Source organism: Strongylocentrotus purpuratus, unplaced genomic scaffold (genome assembly GCF_000002235.5).
Source record: "Strongylocentrotus purpuratus isolate Spur 01 unplaced genomic scaffold, Spur_5.0 spur5_contig_866, whole genome shotgun sequence".
In the NCBI taxonomy this organism is placed as follows: domain Eukaryota; kingdom Metazoa; phylum Echinodermata; class Echinoidea; order Camarodonta; family Strongylocentrotidae; genus Strongylocentrotus; species Strongylocentrotus purpuratus.
Genome location: NW_022145575.1, coordinates 751,574 through 764,292, shown reverse-complemented (window position 1 = coordinate 764,292; position 12,719 = coordinate 751,574).

Here is a 12,719-nt window from a genome sequence, read left to right as displayed (position 1 = left end):
ATAACATAAATAACAATGATAAATAGGTTGAAATTATGAGATAAAAATTGTATACAACTATAAAACCTTAACAACAAACAACAACAAAGCTCTCTTAAACTAATAAGTTAGCCCCTCCCCACACACTTATTTCGTATTACGTCAGCTTTGCCTTAAAAATATTTAACGATTTAGCACCTTGTACTTCATGTGGCAAGTTATTCCATGTTAAGGCCCCTCTATATTTAAAAGATCTTTTCATAGTCTCAGTCTTTGGTCTTATTGTTTTCACATTATACAGACTTGAACGTGTATTGTATGTATGGACAGCAAATATAAACCTTTCTACTAAATACTCAGGAGCTTGTTTTGAGACAATCTTATACATCATAATTGCTACATTCTTTGTTCTATTATTGTCAAGTGTATTCCAATTTAGTCTTGTTAAATTTTCATCTGATGAGGAATACCAAGAGGACCTATTGATTATTCGAGCTGCTCTATTCTGGATTTTTTGTAATTTGTTTTTCTGTGTACTTCCACATCCACCCCATACTACATCACAATAATTTAAGTGAGACAATACTAGTGAATTATAAACCAATTTCATTTCATATTCATTTACTATATTTCTTATAGATTTCAGCATATATAATCCGTTACTTGCTTTTTTATGAATAGTATTAATATGTTCCTGCCATGATAACCTTTCATCTAAAATTAGCCCAAGGTGTCTACACTTACTAACTCGAGTTAACACAGTATTGTCTATAGTAATGTTTAAATCATTATCTTTAACTTTATCCAGACGTTGCTTCGTACCGAATACAATGTATTCAGTTTTCTTTATATTCAAATTTAGTTTGTTTTGTATCAACCACTTTTTAACATATTCTAGGTCTTCATTAATCTTCTCACTCAATTCTATGGTATCATTTGCCGAACAATATATTACCGTATCATCAGCATACATGCTTACTTTACAGTGGGTGAGGCCACGCGGCAAATCATTAACATGTAATATGAAGAGCAGGGGTCCTAAAATGGATCCTTGGGGAATTCCACATTCAACTGGCAAAAAATCTGACATTATACCGTTGACAGATGTAGATTGTACTCGACCATGTAAATAGTTCGAAAACCATAGCTGTGATGGTTCATCCAACCCGTACATACATAATTTTCTCAATAGTAACACATAGTCAACGGTACCAAAAGCCTTTAGATCTATAGCATTACCGCACATACAATTTGACCTTCATCTATGCTTGTTAACCAGTCATCTGTTACATTTAGTAGAGCAGTATAGCTGTAGAGTGATTGGGTCGAAATCCTGACTGGTAAATGCTCAACAATGTATTGGCATTTAAGTAGTCATAGATTTGATTGAAGACCATTCTCTCTAAAACTTTTGATAGTATGGGTAAAATCGAAATAGGTCTATAGTTACACAGTTCCTTAGACCCTCCTTTGTGAATCGCAACAATTCGGGCTTTTTTCCACACAATTCCTGTGTGCAAAGACGAGTTAATTATAGACGTCAGAGGCTGCACAATATACGGGGTGACCATTCTAATCAGCTTAACTGGAATCATGTCACACCCCATTGCCTTTTTCAACGATAGGCTATTTAGTACCATTAAAACGGCGTTTGAATCCACTTGTCTAAACTGAAAAGAATGGTGTGCCGGTGTTACTAAAGTCTCGTTAACACAATTATTTGCAGAAGGAATGTTTTTGGCAAGAGATGGTCCAACGCTGACAAAGTACTCATTTAGTTTTTGAGCAATAGTTTTTGAGTCGAGTATATCTCCTTCCTCATTTTTTATACATGTTATGCTATTACCTGACCTTTTACGTAGTAATAATTTATTCAACGCTGCCCATGTTCCTTTCACGTCATGACATGAGTTTTCAATCTGATAATGAAAAGTTTCTTTTTTACTTTGTTTAATTTTTGAACATACATAGTTTTTCATCTTTTTATAATTCAACCATTCTTCAGTAGCTTTGATTTCATTAACATGATGTTCCTTTTCCTTGCCTTCTCTAACATTGTGTTCATTTTCAGCACGTTCTTTCTCTTCGTTTTCTTTCAGAGTTCTGTCAATAGCTTTCTGTTTCATTGCGTCTCTTTCCCGCATCATGTTCAATATGTCTGCATTGATCCATGGAGGTCTATCAAGTTTTACTCTTCTTTTTCGGACAGGTGCGTGTTTATCACAGATCCTCAATACCAAACGGTTAAACTCATTTAAAGATTCATTAGGATCACATGCATTAAGAACGATATTCCAGTTTTCATTCCTGAATTCAGCACAAAATGAATCATTATCGAATTGTTTGTAGCTTCTATAGGTGCTATATACATGTTGTGTTTTTTCGCTTTGATTTTCCCCCATATATACCAAGGAATGATCACTTATTCCGGTATGGATAACTCCGCTTTCGGCTACCTTTGAAAAATTTGAAACATAGATTAAGTCAATAAGTGACTTTGAATTCTGTACAATCCTAGTTGGTTTATTAATTACTTGAACCAATGAAAATGTATCACAAATCTCAGTTAATCGCATCGTATAGCAACTTGCTGGGCATGCAAGCAGGTCACAGTTCAAATCTCCTAGAACAATAATATCTTTGTTCTCATTGTCCAATTTCGTTAATATAGATTCGAACTTGTCAAACAAATTAATAACAGATCCCGGCGGTCGATCTATACCAGGCAATTAATATTATGGGTGAACATTTAGGAAGACTTATTTCGACTGATACCATTTCAATATCCTCGGTCATGAGATCAGACCTGATTTTATGGTTAAGTCGGTTATCATTAAAGCACTCACCCACCTTGTCTATTACGGTCCTTTCTGTACACGGCATAGTCATCAATGCGTATATTATCATCTGATATAAATTCACATAAACGAGTTTCATTCAATGCAATAACATCAAAATTATTTTCAGATATAATCACCTGTAAATCATCAAAATTAGAGCAAAGTGATCGTATATTTAGATGAGCAAATCGCAATCCACAATTTCTCTTAACTATAATAGACTGGCCAAGAAGAGAGTGCCAATGTTGATCACTCGCCTGTGCACCTCGACGAGCTTAATATTAAAACATGTACTCCATATTTTGAACATGACAATAAAAATAATCCAAACAATCTAAAATGTATATCCTTAAATGCAAGAAGTGTTGTGAATAAGATCGACGAAATAAGAACAATTATTGAACATGATAAACCTGATGTTTTTTGTATTACGGAGACTCATTTATGTCCGGAAATTTTATTTTCTGAGATATTTCCCCAAAATTTTAAGGTAGTACGAAAAGATAGGAATAGACATGGTGGAGGAATTCTTATAGCATATCATAATATTTTGTCAGTACTCCATAGAGAAGACCTTGAGACAAACTGCGAAATTATTTGGTGCGAATTATTTTTTAAAGAAACAAAATCTATTTTTCTTGGAGTTTTTTATAGACCTCCAAACAGTAAAATAGAAAGTATTTATGAATTTGAAAAATCTATGTCATTAATAACTCATAATGGTAAAAAAATATGCAATGTTATTCTGACAGGAGATTTTAATTTACCAAGTTTGAAATGGGTAAACGGATATAATGTCACATCCGAAAACTCTGAGTTAACAAAATATTTTATGTCGGTTATTGACAACAATTTTCTATATCAACATGTAAGTCAACCAACAAGAATTACTGATAAGACTTGTAACATACTAGATTTATTATTTACATCTCATCCATCAGATGTGTCTAAAGTTAATATAATTCCTGGTATAAGTGACCATGAGGCTATAAGTTTCATTATTTGTTTTATGAATAACAGTGAATTAAAAAAGAAACATATATATTTTTATTCTAAAGCTAATTTTGAACAATTCCGAAAAGATTTGAAAGAAGCACCTTTATCTGAGGAAAACAGAGATGTTAATGTGAAAGAATATTGGCAGTTGATTAAATCTACAATAATAAAGATTTGTGATGCAAATGTTCCGCATGGTAATTTAAGAAAAGGATCAAATGTTCCGTGGGTAGATAAGGATTTAAGGAAATTGATGAGAAAAAGAAATAGAGCGTTTAAGAAAGCTAAAAGAACAACTAAGAGAACCCATTGGGAAAAATACAGACAGTTGAGAAAAGAAGTAAAAAAGAAAGTTAAATTGAATTATGTGAATTATTTACGCAATGATATATGCAATAGTCTTAAACGCAATCCTAAACTTTTTTGGAATTTTATTAAGTCCGGAAAGTGTGACCGTGGTATGATAGATTGCTTAAATGTCAGTGGTAGAATTATTACTGAAGATCAACAAAAAGCTGATGTTTTTAATGAACAATTTAATCAAATTTTTAGTAATTGTGAAACCCTTTCCCAGCCCGAATCAAATAGTAATGCTCCTATTATGGAGGATATTCAATGTACCGAAGCTGAAGTCTTAAAGTTGTTAAAGAATGTAGACATTTCAAAAGCGCAAGGCCCCGATGAATTAGCCCCATGTTTGTTGAAAGAAGATGCAGAACAATTGGCACCTGCTCTTTGTAAACTTTTTAATCTGTCTTCGTCATCAGGTGTATTGCCAGCCGATTGGCAAAAAGCTAATATATGTCCATTGTATAAAAAGGGTAACAAACAGGATCCGGGTAATTATCGCCCTATATCTCTTACGTCCATTACATGCAAGATCTTAGAACGCATAATTTGTAAACGTCTTATTGAACATTTTAATGAAAATAATATACTATGTGACAATCAACATGGTTTTCGGGAAAAAAGAAGTTGTGAAACACAACTTATAGAAGCAATTAATGATTGGAGTTATAATATGGAGTCTGGTTCAAGCGTCCACATTGCTTTCCTTGATTTTGCAAAGGCGTTTGATAGTGTACCTCACGACCTTTTAAGAACAAAACTTGAAATGTATGGTGTAAGATCTCAAAATTTAGAATGGATAATGAATTTTTTACAGAATAGATATCAAAGGGTGGTTATAAATGGCGAATGTTCTTCATGGATCAAAGTTAAATCAGGCGTTCCGCAAGGAACAATTTTAGGCCCGATATTGTTTTTATGTTTCATTAATGATATGCCTAATAATATTTCATCAACTATTCGATTATATGCGGACGATTGTATATTGTACCGTCCAATTTTCAATGTAGATGATTGCAAGATATTACAAAATGATTTAGAAGTTTTAAGTAAATGGTCTGAAACATGGATGCTCGACTTTAATGTATCAAAGTGTAAAACTATGAAAATGTCTCGAAAGCTTCACGATATAACATATAATTATTCTCTCAATGGACAGGAGTTAACAAATGTAAAGTCTGAAAAATACTTAGGTCTTGTAATAAATGATTCTTTAAACTGGAACGACCATTGCACTGACTTATATACAAAATGTAACAGGATCATGGGAATTATAAGACGGAATTTTGTTAATTGTCCAAAGTCTATTTTAAAAAGTCTTTTTGAATCACTAATTCGCTCACGTTTAGAATATTGTTGTACAGCATGGGATCCCTATAGAAACACACACAAAGAGAGGATTGAACGTATTCAAAAACGTTACGTAAGGATGATGTGTAAGGATTGGTCTACGAGTTATAATGTGTTATTACAAAATGTCAAAATGAATTTATTAGAAAATAGACGAAAGTACCATAGACTTGTTTTTTACTATAAGATTGTAAATAACTTGATTAATGTAGGAGAAGTAAATAGGTGCACACGAGCGAATAGAATAGGAAGAAATGATAATACTTTTAAGATGCACGTTTCATATGCCAGAACAGACTATTATATGAAATCCTTTTATCCCCAAACAATTAATGAATGGAATCAACTCCCACAAACAGTAGTAAACAGTCAATCGCTAAATACCTTTAAATCGGCTCTGGTAAAACATCTCAATCTAGATTTTTGAAATAGAAGTGTCTTGCAATTTCTAACTTGTATTTCTGTTGTTGTATTTATATTGAACTATAACCTATGTCATACTTCGATATTTTATGTATCAGTATTTACTGTGTAATTATGTATGCCATTTTACTGTCCATATCTGGGATGCAAACTTGTATGGGTTTTTCTAAACCTTGTTTTGTAACCCAAGACATGTATATATTTTTATATTGTCTGAATAAAATAAAATCAAATCAAATGAGTTTTACCACAAAAATAACCACTCTTTCTCGAATCACCCTGCATAGTGGTACTAATCTCATCATTACTAATATGAGAAGTGATGATTACATTGCTCTCGTTGGGAATAGAAGAAACTTCATCCTCATCATTGTTATAAGGACAACAAAAAGTGTCTTCTTCATCATGATTTTCGGAGATAAAAAGATTATGATTCAGTTCAAAATCATTAGAGTTGCAAAAAGGTTCATCTTGATAACTGTTAGAGTCAGAGATTGTCAGTTTGGGAGTATGACATATATGCTGGCTAACCTTCTCATCAACTTCATGGTTATTTAATGGTGTGTAATTTTCGGTCACACTGACGCTATCATGTTCATCAGCAGAAAAATCACTTGCTTCATCGGTGTTATTTATGTCAGCTTCTCGATTACAAGTACTAAATAAAGGAAGAGCAGAATTTAAACTAGCAACGTTTCTCATATGAGATTCATGTGATATCGGTAACTCGGGAGAGAGATAAGTACGAGTTGAGAGTTTCTTTAGTGCATCATTATCGGCACAATCTTCCTGGCCTGCTTTTTAGACTGTAATTTCTATGTAATTTCTAGAAAAAATGCCAACCACATGATTTACAATGAGTCTAAATACATTGATTTTCCGAGTTGCTTCCTTTTATCAAATATACACGTAAAACAGTGGGGGGACAGACTGCGCGGATAGCAAACTGCACGGATCCTCCCTCGGACGATCCGTGCGAGTCACGGACGATCCATGCGAGCAGAATACCCGCATATTATGTCCGACGGACAAACGAAACTGGTAGGACAACCCCCCCCCCCCCCCCCGCTGAGCGACTTTTCGGCCAGCCATTTTTTTCAAGGGGAGGGGGGTTAAAATTCGAAAATCGCGCCGAAAATTTCTCAACGACTCAGCCGGCTGTTGAAAAAGCGGGGGAAGGGGGGGGGGGGGCGTAAGAGCACTTTTTTGTTGGGGGGGGGGGGGTCCAGTAATTCGAGAATTATGCCGACCGATATTTCGTTCAGTGATGGGGGGGGGGGGGGGGGGTAAGGTCACCTTTTCACCCTTTAGCACACACGATGGGGGGGGGGGGGGGGTCGTGCGAAGCTAACCAATTTTTCCTATTTCCAAAATTATTAAATTCGGTTGACATAGTTAACGTTATTATCGTGTATTCGTACATGTAAAATATCAATTTTCAGCTATCTTGTAAATTAAAGAGCAGTTGATTAATATGTATATAACAATTTCGGTTTCCCGTGTGTTAAGCTATATCAGATTATAGAAAATGAACGTTGTTAATCATTTTTTCTTCTTTCTTTTAAATACTAGGATATCATCTATTCTTTTTTTTTTTTATTATATATTTAAATTGAAAATTCCATTCACATATTTCTTGTAAACGATTAAGGATGATTGTTGAATGATCAGTTATTTCACGAGGATCCCAATTAATTTGTATTTTACCTGTTTATATTCTTGTGTATATATCTATTTTGTTTTTGCTGCTGTTATATGTTTTATTCTTACCAAACAGGGCCTTATGGAAGACCACCAAATTGGTGATATGTGCCACCCTGCATAAATATCCGAAATAAATAAATATATAAGTTTTACCCTTTTCAAACCTATTTTCGTACCATTATTTGTACAATACAATGTTTGCGGGTAATTTCCAGATTGGATATTTATCATGCTATTATGTCATTTCTTTTGTACATAGGCCTACTCCTCGATTTTCTTCTATTTCCATAGCGCTTATAGAGACTTAATTGTAATTTGCGCTTTTTAAAATCTGAGTATTATTAATATCAAGTTCAATCGCGGAGGTCAAAACTTTTTTCTTTCCGTTTAAATACAACCAAAATATAATTATGTAACCGTGAGATCTTTACTGTCGATAGTTGTATATAGAGCTTGCCTCGCTCTCTAAATGATCGACCTACAGTGACATCAGTGACCTCATGCTTCATGTAGGATAATTGAACACACCCCCTCACTTTTTATTAAATAATTTTTTTATGCATATGTTGGAAAATAACAACTTCCAAAATTTACAGTCAGGCAAGAAATAGCCTTATTTAGACTGAGGCCTACATGCTCCTGGGGGCGGAGTGTCCTGCTAGTGTCACAAATAAGGTATCAATAATGCTCATCAAACCGTAATTAAATGCCTAAATCCCCTGAGCTTCCGGGGGCTCTGCCTCCTGGACCCAACCAGGGTTCCTAAGGCGGGCCCCTGGATGCTCATCTGACCGTAATTTAATGCCTAAAACCCCCGAGCTTCCGCCCCCATGGACCCCCGCCAATTAGTGACCGGCAGTGTAACGAACAAGGTATCAAAAATATGCCTAAAACGCCTGCGCTTCCGGGGACTCTGCCCCTCGACCCCACCAGAGGCCCTAAGGCGGGCGCCTGAATGCTTATCTGCATGGACCAAACGCCAATTAGTGACCTGCCTAACCGTTATTAAATGCCCATACCCCCGAGCTTCCGGGGGCTCCGCCCCTAGATCGGCACGCCCGAATTTACGCCACGATCTACCTGATCGAAAATACTTTAGCCCCCCCCCCCCCCAACTCACTTCGAAAAATGTTTAGTGGGACCTGAATGTAAGAGTGGGGGTGATGCGGATTTTGTTCCTGCTTAGTTGATCCTTCACGTCTGCCTACTGCCCTATCAGTGTAAAATCCTGAATACGCTTTTAGTTTCAGTGACGGTGGTTTGGTCCGGTCATGCATGTGCAACGTATAGTAGACATGAACCGTATTCTCAAGAGATTGTACGTTGGCCTACTTATTCTGGAGACCTCTGTTCAGAAACTTTGTGCCCCAAGCATGTCAGTTATGGAGAGAAACCAGAAAGACACCAATAATCAAAATAGACCTATATATATATATATTTAGGGTCGCCCCCGGTAAAAGTTAGAGGCTGAAGTTGCAGCAAATTAAGTTTCGCAGAATTTGGAGGTTCCTCTCAATTAAGAAGGGCAGCAATAATTGAGTGCAGTACATGATGCCAGACGGTTATAACTATGTATAGATGAGATGACATGATGAAGATGATGATAATAATAAGATTATAATCATAATAATAATTATAATAATAGGCCTCATAATGATAATGATGATGATAAAAAAACATTTGATATTTAGATGATAATAATAGCAACAATTGTAATAATAAACATAAAATAGCAAAATGATAATAGTGCCTAATTTAGATATATTTACGATTAATAAATCACCTGGTCTAAATGGATACACCGTCGAATTTCAAACATTTTTGGAAAGAATTACACATATTTTAGTGAGATATTTGAACTCTGCATATTCATCCGGAATGTCCTATACACAGAAAAGGAGTCATCTCTTTAATTCCCAAAGGAAAAAAAGATAGACATTATTTGAAAAATTGGAGACCCATATCTTTATTGAACGTGGTGTATAAATTAGGTTCCGCTTGTATAACAAACAGATTAAAGAACGTACTTCCTTTTCTTATATATACATGAAAATCAGAAAGGCTTTATGTCAGGGCGCTATTGGAGAGAATATCCGTTTGTTATATGGTTTATTATTGTATACGGATGTCAATGACATTCCTGGTTTATTGCTGCTTATTGATTTTGAAAAAGCATTTGATTCTATTTCTCATGATTTTATTAGAAAAGTATTGCACTTTTTTAAGTTTGGTCCCTCTATTGTAAAATGGGTTAATGTATTCTATGACAATGCTCAATCCTGTGTATTAATCAATGGACACCTGTCTCCAAGATTTTCAATAGAGCGAGGTTGTCGTCAAGGGGATCCCATGTCAGCTCTTATCTTTCTATTATGCGCCGAAATACATTGCTGGTTTGAGCTTACCTGGTATTCAACTTAAAATAATTCAATATGCAGATGATACTCTTCTAACATTGAACGGGTCAGTAATGGAATTAAACAGTGCATTAAACATTTTAGATAAATATAATGCAATGTCTGGTCTAAAAGTATTATACAGAAGACACATGCGATTTGGATTGGAGGATTTAAAAACAAGAAAGATGGTGTTCTTTTGAATAGAAATCTAAATTGGGTGTTTGATGATTATTTCAGATATATAGGTATAGACTTTTGTACGGATTTGCCAAATTGATAATTCGCAATTATAATGAAAAATTTAAAGAAATAAAAAGTCAAATGACATCGTGGTTAAGGCGATACTTAACTGTTCTTGCAGAATCACTGTCGTCAAGTCATTGCTGGTATCCAAATTAAACTACCCTTTTTTGTCCCTCCCTAATCCTGGTGAAAATCTTTTGAAAGATATAAATGCTCACTTTTATAGATTTATATGGGGGGAACCTGATAAAATAAGTAAAAATCAAATGTCACAAAGTTACTCAGACGGAGGGGTTAAAATGATAAATATACACACACATTGCCAATCATTACAAATTTCCTGGATTAAGATATTAGTAAATGGCTCAATAGATAGCAATATATCCTCTGTCTTTTGCAATCTTTCTTGCCTGAACTGCAAGATTTAAAATTATATATGGGAAACAATTATTTTCGGGAACTGGCAGGTAAAACAAAGAACCTTTTTTTGAAAGAAATGTTCATGGCTTATAGTACGCTCTTGTCCATGCATTATGATAACATTTCTTGCCAACCCTTATGGAATAATGATTACATTAAAATAGGCAATAGCTCAATATATAATAAAAAAATTGTGTCAAAAGGGAGTTCGTTTTGTCAATGATATTTCGGACACAAATGGTGATTTTTTTTTTCTCTCTCTGGAACACTTCCAAGAAAAGTATAATATTCAAATAATTTTTCTTTTTTATTGTTATTATTATGCGATGCAATTAGACAAGGGTTTAACAATTGTACTATTTTTAATAAGGTGTCACAACATCTTTTCCCAGATACAATGGCATTTGTTATGAAACGTATTAAAGGATGTTCACATATCTATGCAATTTTATTAAAGAGAAGAAAAACTGAAAAGGACTATGTAAAAGTTTTCTAAAATGGAAATGCATTTTCGACCTGAATGATAAGAGTTGGGAAACATAATGGATACCATTGATGTGGGCTTACGATGGTTTCAGTTTAAAGTTTTGCAACACATATTATATACGAACTATCTACTGTTCAAGTTAAAATGAATTTAGTCCCAAGAAAAGAATGTACATTTTGTAATGAACAGATTGAAATGATTATACATCTGCTATGTGATTGTACGCATGTTAAACATATTTGGGTTAGGTTAGGGCACTGGATTAATACTGGAACCGGAAATAAATTAACTTTTTCATTACAAGATAAATTATTTGGTTTAAAATATTCAAATAATTATGCGTTGAATTGTATACTGATTGTGGTGCGACAGATGGTGTATACTTGCAAAATAAAGAAACAATTGCCCAACTTTGATACTTATTAAAATTTCGATTATAAATTACTTTAAAAACGAAAAGTATATTGCAAATTCGAATTGTAGAAATAATGAATTTACAAGAAAATGGTTTCAATTCAGGAATTTGTTTACTTAAAATGATAATTTTTCGGTATTTTCTTTCCATGAGTGTCAGAAATGAATTATTGATTTGTTAGTTTTCTGTTAACTCAACAGTTCAACAATAATTGTATCTTGAGAAGCCAATTTTATTTATGTTATAATGTAAATTACCTTGGCTATATTTTGTTAATTTGTTTCAAATGAAAATCAATGAAATCCCTGTGGAGGGAAAAATATGGGGGAAAAAATATTTACGATTATTTTAACAATTAAACGTGTAATATGTTTGTTACACTCAAGTTAACAAAAATATAGCCATGATGCCCTGTGTCTCACGAAATGATCGCTTCCAGAGTTATTTGGATGAAGTTCAATCATACAATTAAATACGAAAAATACTATGATTCTCCTCAACTGAGGGAACGTGAAAAATTTCCGTTATCATTGTTTTACTCTCAATAACTGTGTTTGCCATGATGATGGCACTTGAGATCGATTTCTTACGTGGCGAGTCTTTTTGGAGGCGAAAGGGGGGAATCCGTTAATTCTTTGTAAAACTTTTGAGGGCACCAGCGAAATTAAAACACTGCGGCTTTGGTTGCGACATTTTGTGTCGTAGGTTGGTGGCGGCCAGTACAGTTTTATCTGAATAGTGTAAAAAGTATACACGTATCCTTTGAAATGACAAGAAAATGAAGAAATTGCAAAAAAAAAAAAAAAAAAAAACGTTACTCTTGACAACGATGCATCTTTAGATTGTTCTAAAACTTAAAATACAATATACAGGCAAAAATTAGCTACAATGTAGGCATACACATCATTAGTTCATATAGCGTCATCTTTTTGATATGCCAGTCGAAAAGCACATGGTTTGAATCGTCTTTTACATACTGACAGCCATTTTTTAAAGTTTCCCATTTGGAGGCTTTTGAAGGGTAAGAGGACACTTTTTTTTTGTCTCGAATTTTGAAAATTTGACATTTTTCTTCGTTGGGGGGGGGGGGGGGTAAGGCCACCTTTTTTAGGTCA